At 24.0% G+C, this 14,517-nt stretch overlaps 1 long non-coding RNA gene across 1 annotated transcript; it reads right to left on the bottom strand.

The window, feature by feature from the left end:
- Nucleotides 1–6,845: 6,845 nt before the first annotated feature.
- LOC133667571 (uncharacterized) lies at nucleotides 6,846–9,404 on the bottom strand. Its single transcript, XR_009833277.1, has 2 exons — nucleotides 8,299–9,404; nucleotides 6,846–8,169 (listed from the first exon to the last, which is right to left on the bottom strand). It is a non-coding gene; the product is annotated as an uncharacterized LOC133667571 (long non-coding RNA).
- Between the last annotated feature and the right edge of the window lie 5,113 nt (nucleotides 9,405–14,517).

Below are 14,517 nucleotides of genomic sequence, written 5' to 3'. Positions count from 1 at the left end.
TGGCCCAACTCAACGTGGAGAGCGCAATATGTCACCCTTGAGATTGCGCGAATCATGGTGATGAATGCATTGACATCTTGCTCATGCAGGAGCCATATAACCTGAGTGGGAAATTTATCGGATTAGAGCGGCGTCTCCAGAGGCAAATCCGGCATCGCGGTCATGGCCGAAATAGCAATACGAAACTCGATGATCATGACGATTAAGTTGACTCATCTCTGTGACGATCATTGTGTGTGTGTGGTGGTAATCGGACTCTTTGGCCGGATGTATTTCGCAAGGATTTATTTTCAATTCATTTTCGATAGCGTTGAACCATATATTCCGAAAATAGAAGAAATCATATCCACCCTTCCCGGAGAGAAATTTATAATTTTAGCTGATGTAAACGCAAGATTACCTCTCTGGCATTATTATCATGTGGATGTCCGTGGAGAGCAAATTGAACTTCCCCTGACGAGTTTTGACCTCACTGCTGATCGAGCCACTTTTCGCTTGCATTCAAGCGCCTCGACCATTGATTGAACTCTTGCGTCTCGAGACGCTCTGAAATTCATCAGGAAATGGTCTGTTATGGAAGGATGAACAACCAGCGATCATAACACAATACTGACATGTATGGCACCGCAGCGCAGCCAGCAATACCAACTGATATTCCCCAGATATAATATAAGAATGGCGGACTGGAGAAAATTCCGGAGACGTATCGTGGAATTGCAGAGCCAGGGACGCCCGAACGCCGAGATCCTTTCGCCGGAGGGAGTTTTCTCGGTGATACGCGCTACTGAGGTTTCCGATATGGATTGTGATAACTCACGATCCAGATTAAACTATATCACATTGTCGAATATTTACACATTGTCAATTTCCAATATAGTTAAATAATATCAATATAGATATTACAATTAATAATATAGACAATTACATCTTATTATAAAACAAAATATAATTAAAATATAATTATTAAAATGGATTACTATTATTATTGTTACGAATCAATATACTTAAATACAAAAATTTTTATGAATTTAAATATTTCTGCATTATTATAATTTTTCTAATTATATCGTAAAATTTTAAAAAGTATAATCTTCAAAAATAACATAACTATGAATATTAAGATTGGAAAGAAACTACATGTGAGATTTATATTTACTTATGTACTAAAAATCTATTATATAAACATTTATAAACAATTGTTAATTTTATAATTGGTAAAAGTATTCCAAGAAAAATAGTCAAATTATTTACACTTTCAAATTAAACAAATAAAGAAAATAACAAAACAAAACAAAATTAAAACACTTCAATTTAAAGCATTTATTAAAATATTTATTATTTCAAATCATTTTCTTTTTTTATTTCTTTTTATTGTCAAATTTTCAACTTTCGTATAGGTTCTTTCGTAATCATTAAAGTTACGTGTTATTTTGCATTATTCGTAGAAATCTTTTAAAATTATGCATTAAATTTGTTTATATATTTACAATTTATATTTTATATCATATTTTTAAATATATTATTAATATATATGTGTATATTCATATATACACATATGATTTACAAAATATCTAATACAAAATAATTAAACATGATGGCAAAAAACGACATTTAGATTAAATAGTCTAAACGTATTTTAGCTCTTCTACAACAGCATTCGATTTAAAGTATTATATATATATTTACAACATATTGATCACACTTATAAATTAATAATGTATCACATTTATTAACAATATTAATATAATTTTGATATATATTTAATTTTAATTAATTAATTAATTATGAAATATATGGTATCATGAATTTATTTATCAACAAATAATACTAATAATTCTAATATTGCCAGACGATATATGACTGTTTTTCATAAAAATATAAGTTATTTATAGTATCAAAAATCTTTATTTTTCTTTAATTTTCACATTTGTAAAATGATACTATTTATATATACATATTATATAATATATAACTATAGAACTATATATATAACTATCTATATATATATATATATATATATATATATAAACACAAAAATAAAATCGGCCTTAATTTTTTAAATTAATTTAGATAAAATGTCGAAACAAAATATTTTTTTTAATTTAAAGATAATCCACTTCGTATAAAATTTATTTTTCTTTTTCATTATTAACTTGTTAATAAGAACATTACATATATAGTTGGTCGCAGAAATTTTCGTATATTTTATACAAATTCAATTGAATCAATGATAATTTTTTATATGAAATATTGCGAGTATAATAATATGAAACCATGAATAATATGAAATTTTTTTTTATTATGGAACATCATTTCAATGCTATAAAATCATTTTTTTAAGTTTCAATATTATTTTTTTTTCTTTATATACTTTCAATTCGTAATGATTCGAAATAAAACAAAATTTTAAATTACAAAAAATATTGAATTCTAACTTTATCATCGGAGATAGAACAACATATATTTCTAGAAGAAATGCAAAACATGGAAAAATGAAAGTTCATTTCACATATTCAAAGAAATTTTTTGTTCACAAATAAGTTATTCTATATATAATCTTTTAATATTTTACTATATATAAGTTTTCATTGAAAACAAATCTTTCATAATAATTCAATTTCTTTATTAAGATAGTAAAAAAAAGTTTGTGACTATAGATTAAATTACAAATAAAACTTCGATTAATCAAACTAATAGTAGTAATATAAGTAGTCTAAGTGTATAATATAATTTATTAGATAATCCAATAATTTATATTATTGTGTTTCATGTGAAATATGACAGTTTTGTGTATATTACTCGTTTATATATAATAATATTATATATATATTATTATATATAATAATATTACTCGTTTATATATAATATATATATATCGTTTATATATATATATACACACACGTTTGTTTCAATCATTTTTTCAGCTTTTTGATTTCTTTTCTTTCTTATCTGTCAAATTATTTTTCAAATTGCTAGTATCATATTGCATTTCCTTCTTTTTTTTCAATGCTTCTAAATGCAAAAAATACTTATATACTTAGAAATACGCATGTTAATAAAAATATCATCAGATTTATATTTATTTTCTCTCATAAATTTATCTTCAATTTTTTTCATCTTATTTGTTCAATTTCATATCGTTTATCATATCATTTTCAAACTTCTATCTAATTCTAATTTCATCATGCCAATCTCTATCATTGCCTATCGTTGAATATATGTTAAATATATAAAAATATATTATATAGATATCATATTTTCCTTTAATAAATAACGATCGCATTCATCTTCAAAATTTTTAACGATACTGTGTGGTAAAATTGTAGATTCTAAATTGAACCCAAATATAATATATTTCCATCTAAACTTTCAATTGTTAAAATATCATCGAAACATGTGTATCTGCATTATCCGTAGTTAGATTATCGAGATCTAAAATTTTATTTAAGTAAAATGAATATTTCATAAAAAATTAATACCAATCTTCTTACCAATGCTTACTATTTTATCTTGTTCATCCTGTTACATGATACGTTAATGTTAATATTCTTTTGATACGCTTAAATTATTTGGATCTGATTTAATATGCGCAACTAAACAGCCTTCTGACAATCTTGTATTGTATTTGGTAAATGCACAAATGAAAAGTAAAAAGCATAAAAATGTACGCAAATGTACCTTCATTATAATCGTAGAAAAAGGACAAATATAACGATAGATTTTATCTATTTTAATTTTAACAACAGAAGGAGAAAAATGAATATTTTAACCTGATGGATGTATAGTTCAAGCTTTGTATTTTACTGCCATTATATTTTTAGATACACATTGTACCAAAAGTTCCGACCAAATTTCTTGTTTCATTTCATTACTTACGTTTAAAGATGATAAAATAAAATAGCCTTAAAGTAAACGGTCATGCTTCTGCATAACATCTTAAGGCTGCCTGTATACGTTGACAGTATGCAGTGACAAGCATACTACATGAATTTTTTCCTTATAAAAAAAAAATATATATATATATATTCTTTAAATACATGCATCATAATATTTGTTTTTACAGCACAAACCACGAGATCAGACCATTATAAATTTCACATTGTCAAATATTTATATGATTTGATCCTCTCTACTAAATAGTTAAATATATTTTTTTTAATTATATAAATAATTAAATCTTTTTTTTTTTTTTTATTAGAAGAGATAAAAAAAAAAATTATTATTATTTTTAATGTTTTTTAATAATATATTTGAAAAAAAAATTATTATGAAATTAAATATTTGCATATTTATTATTTTTTTAATTATATCCTATAATTTTAAAAAGTATAATCTTCAAAATAACAAAACTATGAAAATTAAGATTGAAGAGAAACTATATGTGAGATTTATATTTATTTATGTTTTAAAATTCTATTACATAAGCAATTGTTAATTATATAATAATTTTATAATAAATTGGTAAAAGTATTCTACAGAAAAATAGTTCAATTATTTATGCTTTTATACTTATTATAAAATGTATATTAAATTTTATATTTGGTCATTATAATTTTTTTTTAAATATGAAAGGCAATTAATTTCGTCTAATATTCAATATTGAATTTAGTTCCTGGTTGGTAATGATTGATGAAAGTTTGGTCGATATATTCTTACATATTTAAAATTCTTTCGCTTCTTCGTATTACTATTTATAAGCTGATCCGTGTAAATTACCAATAATAAAAATCTGTAAATCTGTAAAATATTTTTTTATCATAAAATTTAATTGCAATAAAATATGAATCTTTGCTTAAAATATAATTTTATATATTTATAATTCAACATTTTAATTTTTTCCGCTTTTCAGATATTCTCAATATTCAGTTTCCGTAATTTCATTGAACTAAACTAACTGAAAATAAGTAGAAATTAAATTACATAATTTCATATAATTGCTAATTGAATGCAACTATTACTATTAAAATTTCCTGTGTTATGATATTAAATGCCTATTTATATCATTTAATTATCATTCATGGGAAAATCAATGGACGTGTTAATAAATAGAAACATGTCCCATGACTAATTAATGGAAAAAAGTGATAGTTGTTAAAACTATTGTGGGAAAGATTATAGAATGATTTAATATTTATTAAAGGTATAAATAACTTTTATTTGAATATTTTATAAAATTATAAACTGTTTGGAATCAAATTTAATATTGTTACGATTACTTAAATTATTGATAATGTATGTAATACTTAATTCATAATGGAATAATTTACCATAAACTAACTTACTATTGTAAAAAAAGAAGAGCGTACTTTTAGGATTAATGGAACAGAATACTATCCTAACATCACACATATAATGTTCAAAATTTGAGTGGCATCGCATTTGACTGTATCCCGTGTACAATCCGAGAAATTCGATTTTTGTGCTTTCCCTCGCATAATCGGCAACATAAATGATGATGTTCCATTCTGTGAACATCTGCAAGAAACACCTTTGATCGAAAGGATTGATCGCATTCCATCTAAAAAATATCCGCCTCAACCTCATATTGGAAGAAGAGGACACTTCCGTTGTCCACGGCCAAGATAGCCATTTTCTTCATTTTATGCCGAAATCATGAATCTTCTTTCTTGTGAATTCATTTCAAGGTTCTTATCGAGAATATAATCTTGAGCTCCTGCTTAAATAAGTGAAATTAGGCAAATGCCATCAATGTTCGAGAAGATAAAAGACGTTTCTCTTGAAATAATTCACATAAACGACTTGAGATAAAACGACACGCTAACTTCGACCGGAAGTCATGCCGTAGACGAAGATGACTTTCGAGGGTGTATCGAATACGTGATTACACCTTTCTGTCTTGAATATGTATCCTAAACAAGATGTGGAGGATCGATCAATTCCACGGTTCTTATTGGTTGCGAAAGAGAGAGAGAGAAAATGGATTAATTAAGTTATTTCTATGTGAAGAATTCTAGAGAGCACTGAAGGATAATTTTAGGGAATATTGTGTATATAATTTTCAATGGCTTAAAAATTTTTTAACAAATTTGTGAAATATATATAATTGTGATTATGGAATATTCTAACTTAAAATGCAGAAATGTTAATAAGACTTTATAATTAAATTTTTTAAATATAATTTTTTTTAAATATCTAGTTTGGCGGAATAAAAATGTTAAGAAGCACTAAGAAATAATTCTAAAGAAATCTAGTAAATAGTATCAATACAATAATGCAATAGCCAATAAATTTTTCAATACGTTTATATTGCAATATAATTATATTAATGTTATAATAAAATATTCCAGTTTAGAATAAACAAGTATTATTTTCGTAATAAAATTTCTCTTAAAAATAATTTCAATTAAAAATATAAGTTAGATTTGAATCATGTTTTTTTCATCAATTTATTATTTCAATTTTATCATATAATTTATAAATGAAAATTAAATTTAAAAATTTTCTACAAAATATATAGATTTTTAGAATTATATATACATGAAGATCAAATAATTTTCAACAAATTTGCATAAATAATGCAAATTAATGTTACGATTCTAATACTTGAAAAAGAGAAAAAAAAATTCAAGCAATTTTAGACATTCGTAATATTCGTATTTCATATCATAATATTAAAATATTTAATGTCAGCTCTACTTGTGTTGTATAATGTTTTTGGAATGTGAAACGTCACCGCATCAAGCAGTAATCTTCATTGAATACCTTGAGAATCGTGGTTGAGCATAAGCATAGGATCCATTAGTTCATTTAAAATTAGTGAAAAGATATCCACGATCGCGACGACAATTTCAATCTCATTAATACCATGATTTATATCTCACATATTAGGGTATAATCATTAATTTATTTTTATTTTTAAAAATCTAAAGTTGTATATTATTTTATCAATCTTAATATAATAATGTTACATTAGAAAATTTTTATATTCAATTTCGTTTGATTGACAAGGATAAAAGTATCTCGTACATATCAGATGATAGCATAAAAAGAACAATTCCTCATAGAACGGTAGCTATTATTCTCAACTTTTGATATGTTACAATATTTATTTTTAATTCCAGTATTTACCAATAATGTTAAAAATTAAAACCAAAAAACTAATGATATCTCACTGTTATTATATTCTTAATATTTACATTAAAATATAATATATCTTAAGAAATGATGTCTAATTCTGCAAAATTAAAATTTAAAATAATCGAATTTCAATCATATGATTATACCAAACATAAGAAATGACGATAAACAATGCTATAAATAAAATCTATAAAAAAATATCTATAAATCATGTCAAAGTTCATTCTATCACAATTTTTCTCATTACTTAAAAAGATAATGTTTAATTCCATAAGGTTTAAACAGGAAATGTTAAAAGAAAAATGAATAATAAATATTAAAATGATACTATAAACTGTATGAACACACTAGTAATTAATATAAAAACATACTTCCAAGATGCATTACATCAATATTACATCATGAAACAGTAAGGAAAACAGGATAATCATAATTTCAATCATATCAAACGCAAATAATACACAATTACTCTATTCTTGATAACTGAATTTGTTTCTGGACTGTATCATCAATACTTTTCATCACATTATTACTATGGATTTAAAGGATACTTAGATCAGTTGTTAAATTAGTTTCTCGTGGATTGAAACAGAAAATGAAACACAAATTTCATTAATATATTAAATAATGATAAATTGCTATAAACCAGCATTTGTAATCAATAACTTTCTGTAAGATACACCACTAATACAAAAAGGGACTTTTTTTCTTTTCACTCTAGTTTCACTTTCTCCATCTAAAAATCTATTTTATGCATTATTTGAAAGTGACCGCAATTTTTTTATTTTCTGTGATCTTGATTTCACAAAAGATATCTTATCTTTCTTGTGCTAGTATCAAGGAATTTTGCAGGACACTTGTGTACAGGTTCATCCAACTATTTCAATATATCGAATATTCTAAACAACATTCTGAGGATCCCAGATAAAGACCAAGTGTTACAGAATCATATAGATTTCTCTTTCCTGAAGAGATCAGCAATGATAAGGAATCCTGCTTCTGCATGACATCTTAAGGATGTCTGTATACGTTGACAGTGTGCAGTGACAGGCATATTGGATGAATTTTTTCCTTATAAAAAAAAACAAAAAAATATTTATATATTTATTACATAAAAGTCAGATGTTAATATTTGACTTATTCCAATATATATATAATATATATATAGAGTTTAATTTTTAATTTTATGATTTTACTTACCGATATTTAAAAACATTGGAGTCAAAACTTGCTTCACCACTTTCAGAAGAAAACACAATGCAATGGATTCTAATTAAACCAGTGTTGTCGTGTCATTACAAATTGTTGCATTTATTAATAGCAATTGAACAAATCCACACCATATCGGACTTTTGGATCTTTATCTCGATTTTATCTTCTACAGAAAAAAATCAAACAATCGTGCCTGTAATAAGGTTACATGTGCTTCGGAATTGATGAATTTTATTTTTCCACATGATTCTTTAGACACTGCGTCATAGAATTTGTTTTTACTACACAAATCACGAGATTAGACCATTATAAATTCCATATTGTCGATTTCCATGTAATATAGTTAAGTAACATTAATATAGACATTAATAATATAGACAATTAAATCTTATTATAGAACAAGATATTTAAAATGGATTATTATTATTATTATTATTACGAATGTTTATCAATATATTTAAACACAAAAATTATTATGAATTTAAATATTTCTGCATTATTATAGTTCTTCTAATTATATCGTATAATTTTAAAAAATATAATCTTCAAAATAACGGAATTATGAATATTAAAATTCGAGAGAAATATATATGTGAGATTTATATTTACTTATATTCTAAAATTCTATCATATAAACAATTGTTAATTTTATAATTGGTAAAAGTGTACCACAGAAAAACAGTTAAATTATTTACACTTTCAACTTAAACAAATAAAGAAAACTAAAGAAAACTAAAACACTTCAACTTAAAGCACTTATTAAATTTATTATTTATTATTTCAAACCATTCATTTTCTTTTTATTTCTTTTTACTGTCAAATTTTCAACTTTCGTATAGGTTATAATCGTTAAGGTTACGTGTTATTTCGCATTATTCGTAACAATCTTTTAAAATTATGCATTAAATTTGTTTATATATTTATAATTTATATTTTATATCGTATTTTTAAATAAATATTATTAATACACGTGTGTATATTCATATATATGCGTATAAATTACAAAATACAAATTCACAGAATATCTATTACAGAATAATTAAACATGACGGCAAAAAGCGACATTTAGTTTAAATAACCTAAACGTATTTTAGCTCTTCTATAACATCATTCGAAAGTATTATATATATATATATATATGTATGTATATATTTACAACATATCGATCATATTGTTATAAATTAATAATGTATAACACCTGTTAACAATATTATTTTAACATAATTTTGATATATATTTAATTTTAATTAATTAATAGATTATCAAATATATGATATTTTGAATTTATTTATCAACAAATAATACTATATTACCAGACGATATATATGACCATTTTTCATAAAAATATAAATTATTTATAGTATAAAGTAAAGTATATAGTAAAATTTTCTTTAATTTTATTTTTTAATCTTTATTTTTCTTTAATTTTCAACTTTGTAAAAGAATATATATATATATATCATATAATAATATATATATAATAATATATATAATACATATAATACATATAATACATATAATAATATATCATATAAAAATATATCATATAAATATTATATTATCTTCTAATAAGGAACGATTGATTTCATCTTCAAAATTTTCAACGATATTATGTAGTAAAATTGTAGATTCTAAATTAAGTCGTTGAATCCAAATATAATCTATTTCTAAACTTTCAATTGTTAATGTATCATCTCGAAACATATGTATCTTCATCATCCATAGTTAGATTGTCGAGATCTAAAATTTTAAGTAAAATGAATATTTTATGAAAAATTAATTCGAATCTTCTTACCAATTGCTTATTATTTTATCTTATTCATCCTGTAATGTGATACTTTAATGTTCTTTTGACACGCTTAAATCATTTTGATTTGAATTAATATTCAGAACTAAATTCTTCTGACAATCTTATATCTTATTTGGCAAATGCACAAATGAACGTAAAAAGCATAAAAATATATCATAGCGTATAATACTTGTCGTAGAGTAACCAGCTATAATCGAACATAAAGAGCAATGTTTCCTGTTTTTGTAATGAGCAGAGGAAACAATATGTATCTTTGTTATAGAGATACAGTCATTTCACTATTCAAGATATTCTAACATTTCCACTTTTTTATTCGTCCGTAGCGTATGAACCGCTTGTAGAAATGTAACCAGATAAAATTGAATGTAATGTGGAATATTTCCTGCTTGAATGAGCCAAGAAAATTCTTTTTACCTCCTATACATATTCTATAGTCGGTTCAATAGTGCCCAAATCTAAAGATTCTAAAATTTCCTCTTCTTCATACATTTTCATTCATTTTAATGCGAGGTGTAATAATAAATAAAATTACATTTTGATTTGTATATATTTGGTTGTATATATTTTTGGTTTATAGATATGTGTGTGTGTGTGTGTTGTGTGTGTGTGTGTGAGTGAATGGGAGTGAGTGAGTGTCTATATTTTTTCCTTAGCTTGCGTATCCGTTAGCGTATTTCGCTCTGATTTCGTTGAAAGTGACGATTTCTCACAAACATATTGAATTTCGACACGAAAATATGGTTTTCATCAAAATTGTAGTTTTTCGATGTAAAAAACGCTGCTACAATGATTTTCGATTCGAAGAAATACGACATCGTACAAAAACGAGCCAAATTATGTCAAATTATGTCAGTTCTGGGAATATTGATTTTGATTGAAATTGTAAATTTTGTTACGAAAAACGATATTATCGAGAATTGTGCATCGAGAATGATCAGGAAACGTTATCCAACACAAAAAGTTAAAACGAACTATAAAACGAAGAATTGATTACGGTAAGTGATGCAATTTTTGTACAAGAAAATGGAAGGCTTACCGTATTTCGCTTCGATATCGTTTCAAGTAACGATTTCTCACAGATACGTTGAATTCCGACACGAAAAATCGGTTTTCAATAAAATTGAAGATTTTTGATGTAAAAAACGCTGCCACCGCGTCGAAAACAAACAGAAATACGAAATCCAATAAAAAATTTATTAAATTCTGACATGAAAAATTGATTTTCATTGAAATTGTTAACTTTTCGACACGAAAATCGCTGTTACGGCGAATTGGGCATCGAAAATGATCAGAGAGAGACTGTTATCTAACACAAACTCGCATTGTTATGACAAATTCTTCCATAAAAAATCAATATGGATCAAAATTGTAGCTTTTCGTCACGAAAAATGTTCTTATGGTAAATTCTGCATTGAAAACGTTCAGAGAGGACGGATAACGATCTTCAATACAAATTCGCCATATTACGGAATTCAAATTCCGGAACGAAAAATTGATTTCGATAAGTTATATAGGATTTTCGGCACGAAAATCGCAGTTTCGGCGAATTCTGCTTTGATATCATTAAGAGTGACATTTTCAAGCTGATATTTGCTAGTTACGTTGAATTTTATCATGAAAATTCGATTTTGATCAAAATTATAGCTTTTCGACACGAAAATCGCTGTTATGGCGAATTGGACATCGAAAATGATCAGAGAGAGCTCATTATTACAAACTCGTATTATTATAATAAATTCTTTCATGAAAAATCAATTTGTATCAAAATTGTAGTTTTTCATAGCTGTCTATATAGTAGAATTTCTAGGAATCATCTATTATGAATCGCTTCTACTTGGAAGGATAATGCCGAATATTATTAAAGTCAATTAATGAATTTATACGATCAGCTAGAGTAAAAATAACTGTTTACATGTACAAAGAACAAGACGCGTGATTTTGCAACATGAATGTTCAGCCACACTTTGCAAAGGAACTTGGGAACAATTTATGCGATGGAAAGTCCTGCCACATGATATGTACTCTCCAGACCTGACCCTGTCAGACTATTGTCTTTTTCGGAGTCTGCAATTGGGAAAGCAGATTTCAACTAGGAAGAAGATATTCGAAAATGTGTTAACGACTTCATAAGCAGCAAATAGCTGTCATTCTTCAGGAATGGAATTTATAATTTAATCGTCAGATGGAAAAAGGTTATAGAGAATAAGGGTGAATGCTATGAGACATAATCTTGTATCTGATTTATGTAATAAAATCTTAAATTTGGAAAAAAAGGAAAAAGAATTTATTTGCACACTTAAGAAAATAATAAATATAATAAAACTGTAAATTTATTGATTTAAATTTTTTCCATTCTAATGACAATATATAATGCACAAATTGATGATAGAATTCCTAATCAGAATCTCTACGCAATATTTAGAATATATAATCACAGTTCATAGTCACAATTATAATCTGAATTAACAAATTTGCTACTGCATCTAGTTGAGCGTTTTCGTTCTTAAATTATTTCATTTTATATAATGTAAACTTAAAATGCTTACAACTAAATTAATTCTTAGATATATATGAACTATCTTCATTATTTTGATATCCATTTTCAAAATATCCTATATTTTTATAAACATATATATTTATTATATAAAATGTATATATTAATATTTATTATTATTCTTATATATTTATTAGTGCAATTGTATAAATTATCATAACTGCATTATGCAAATAATGTTTGAAAATTATTTGTCACGGCTTTGGAAAATATTTCCTTATCTTCAGATACTTCTAAATCGATAAAAGGTTAAAAAAATAATTGCAGAATTGATTTATGATTTTCAAATTTTTTTTTTATTATCTCATATAGTATTCATTACAAAGAAGAACAATTTCAAAGAAACTATAGATTATAAATATATTTTTCTCTTGATTCATTTTATTTAAAATATTTATATAGAGAATATCATTTTTTTTAATAGAATACTTATTTACAAAATAATTCCTTTTTAGAATACTGCGGAATGACTTTTTTTAATGAGTGTTAATTTACAGATTGATATTTTTTTTTTAAGATATAAAATTTTCTTCAATGCTGCTATTGATGTAGAAAACTTTTGTTCGTGAAATATATTGCAATATATAAAAAGATTATTATATGCAAAATTAATAGCAAATCTATTTTTAATCGAATTAATCAAAATTAATAGTTTATAGATTATATTATATCAAAAAATATATCTTATAATTAATAATTAATATATATAATAATATATATAATATAATAATAATAATAATAATAATAATTTTATAAATCATGTGAATAAATGTAAAGTCAATTATTACAATATGATATTGAATTACAAATTTTCGTGCAATACGTGATTGTATTTTATATCTTATATTAATAACATTTGTATTGTACATAATTGATGCACTTTTTTCATAAGCTTATTTATCTTATATAACTTATCCTGTAAAATATTTAACAATATTAATTATTAAATATTTAATATTTAATAATTCAAATAATATTTCAGATGATCTCGGATGCATTGTCAATAATTATAAAATCAATCATATTTTTAGAAAATTACAATTTTTAGAAAAATGAAACAAAGATAAAAATATCTTATGTATTTCTGTAATTAAAGAAAATAAAGAAACAAAAAAATTTTTTTTCGTAAATCTGAAAATAAAGAATGATCTCTCAAAAATACATTTTAGAATAAAGAATATAAATTCAACGTGTAATTTTAATATCTTCGTAATTAATATTTAGATAATTTTTCTTTATTTTTAATTGTAATTAGAATTGAATAACTAAAATAGAATTCAAATTATTAATTTGATCACAAAACAAAATAAAAAAATGATATATCATAAAAATTTCTAATATTTCATTTTTCTATTGTAATTTATTTTTCCACAAAACTTAGATCATATTTCAAATTAAATCAATTCAATAATTGTAATATAGATATTTGATTAATTATAGCATTGACAGAAAATGAAAGTACTATTTTTTTGTATGATAATTTTTATCAGTGGATCTTCATCATCATTTAAGAAATTTGAAATTAATTCAAAATTAGTATCATGGTCAACATTAAATCCTAATCTTGATATTATTGAAAGTCTAATTTTATTTTGAGAAAATAATTTACGAAATCACAAGAAACCAAAAATTATGCTATAGAAATTAAAAAATATAGAAATAGAATAGATTTTACTCGAATAAAAATAATGAAAAAAAAATTGTTATTAAATAATTAATGTTTATTACAAATAATTGAAAATGAAAGAAAACTAATTGAATATTAAATAAATAATAAAAAATATTAAAGTTAATTGATTTTATAAATATAATCGATTCTTTTTGTTCTTCAGATTGACGAAAA

This window comes from Apis cerana, unplaced genomic scaffold, assembly GCF_029169275.1.
Source record: "Apis cerana isolate GH-2021 unplaced genomic scaffold, AcerK_1.0 Chr0_AcerK, whole genome shotgun sequence".
Classification (NCBI taxonomy): domain Eukaryota; kingdom Metazoa; phylum Arthropoda; class Insecta; order Hymenoptera; family Apidae; genus Apis; species Apis cerana.
Note: the sequence above shows the minus strand (reverse complement) of the source record. Positions and strands in the feature narration are given on the sequence as shown.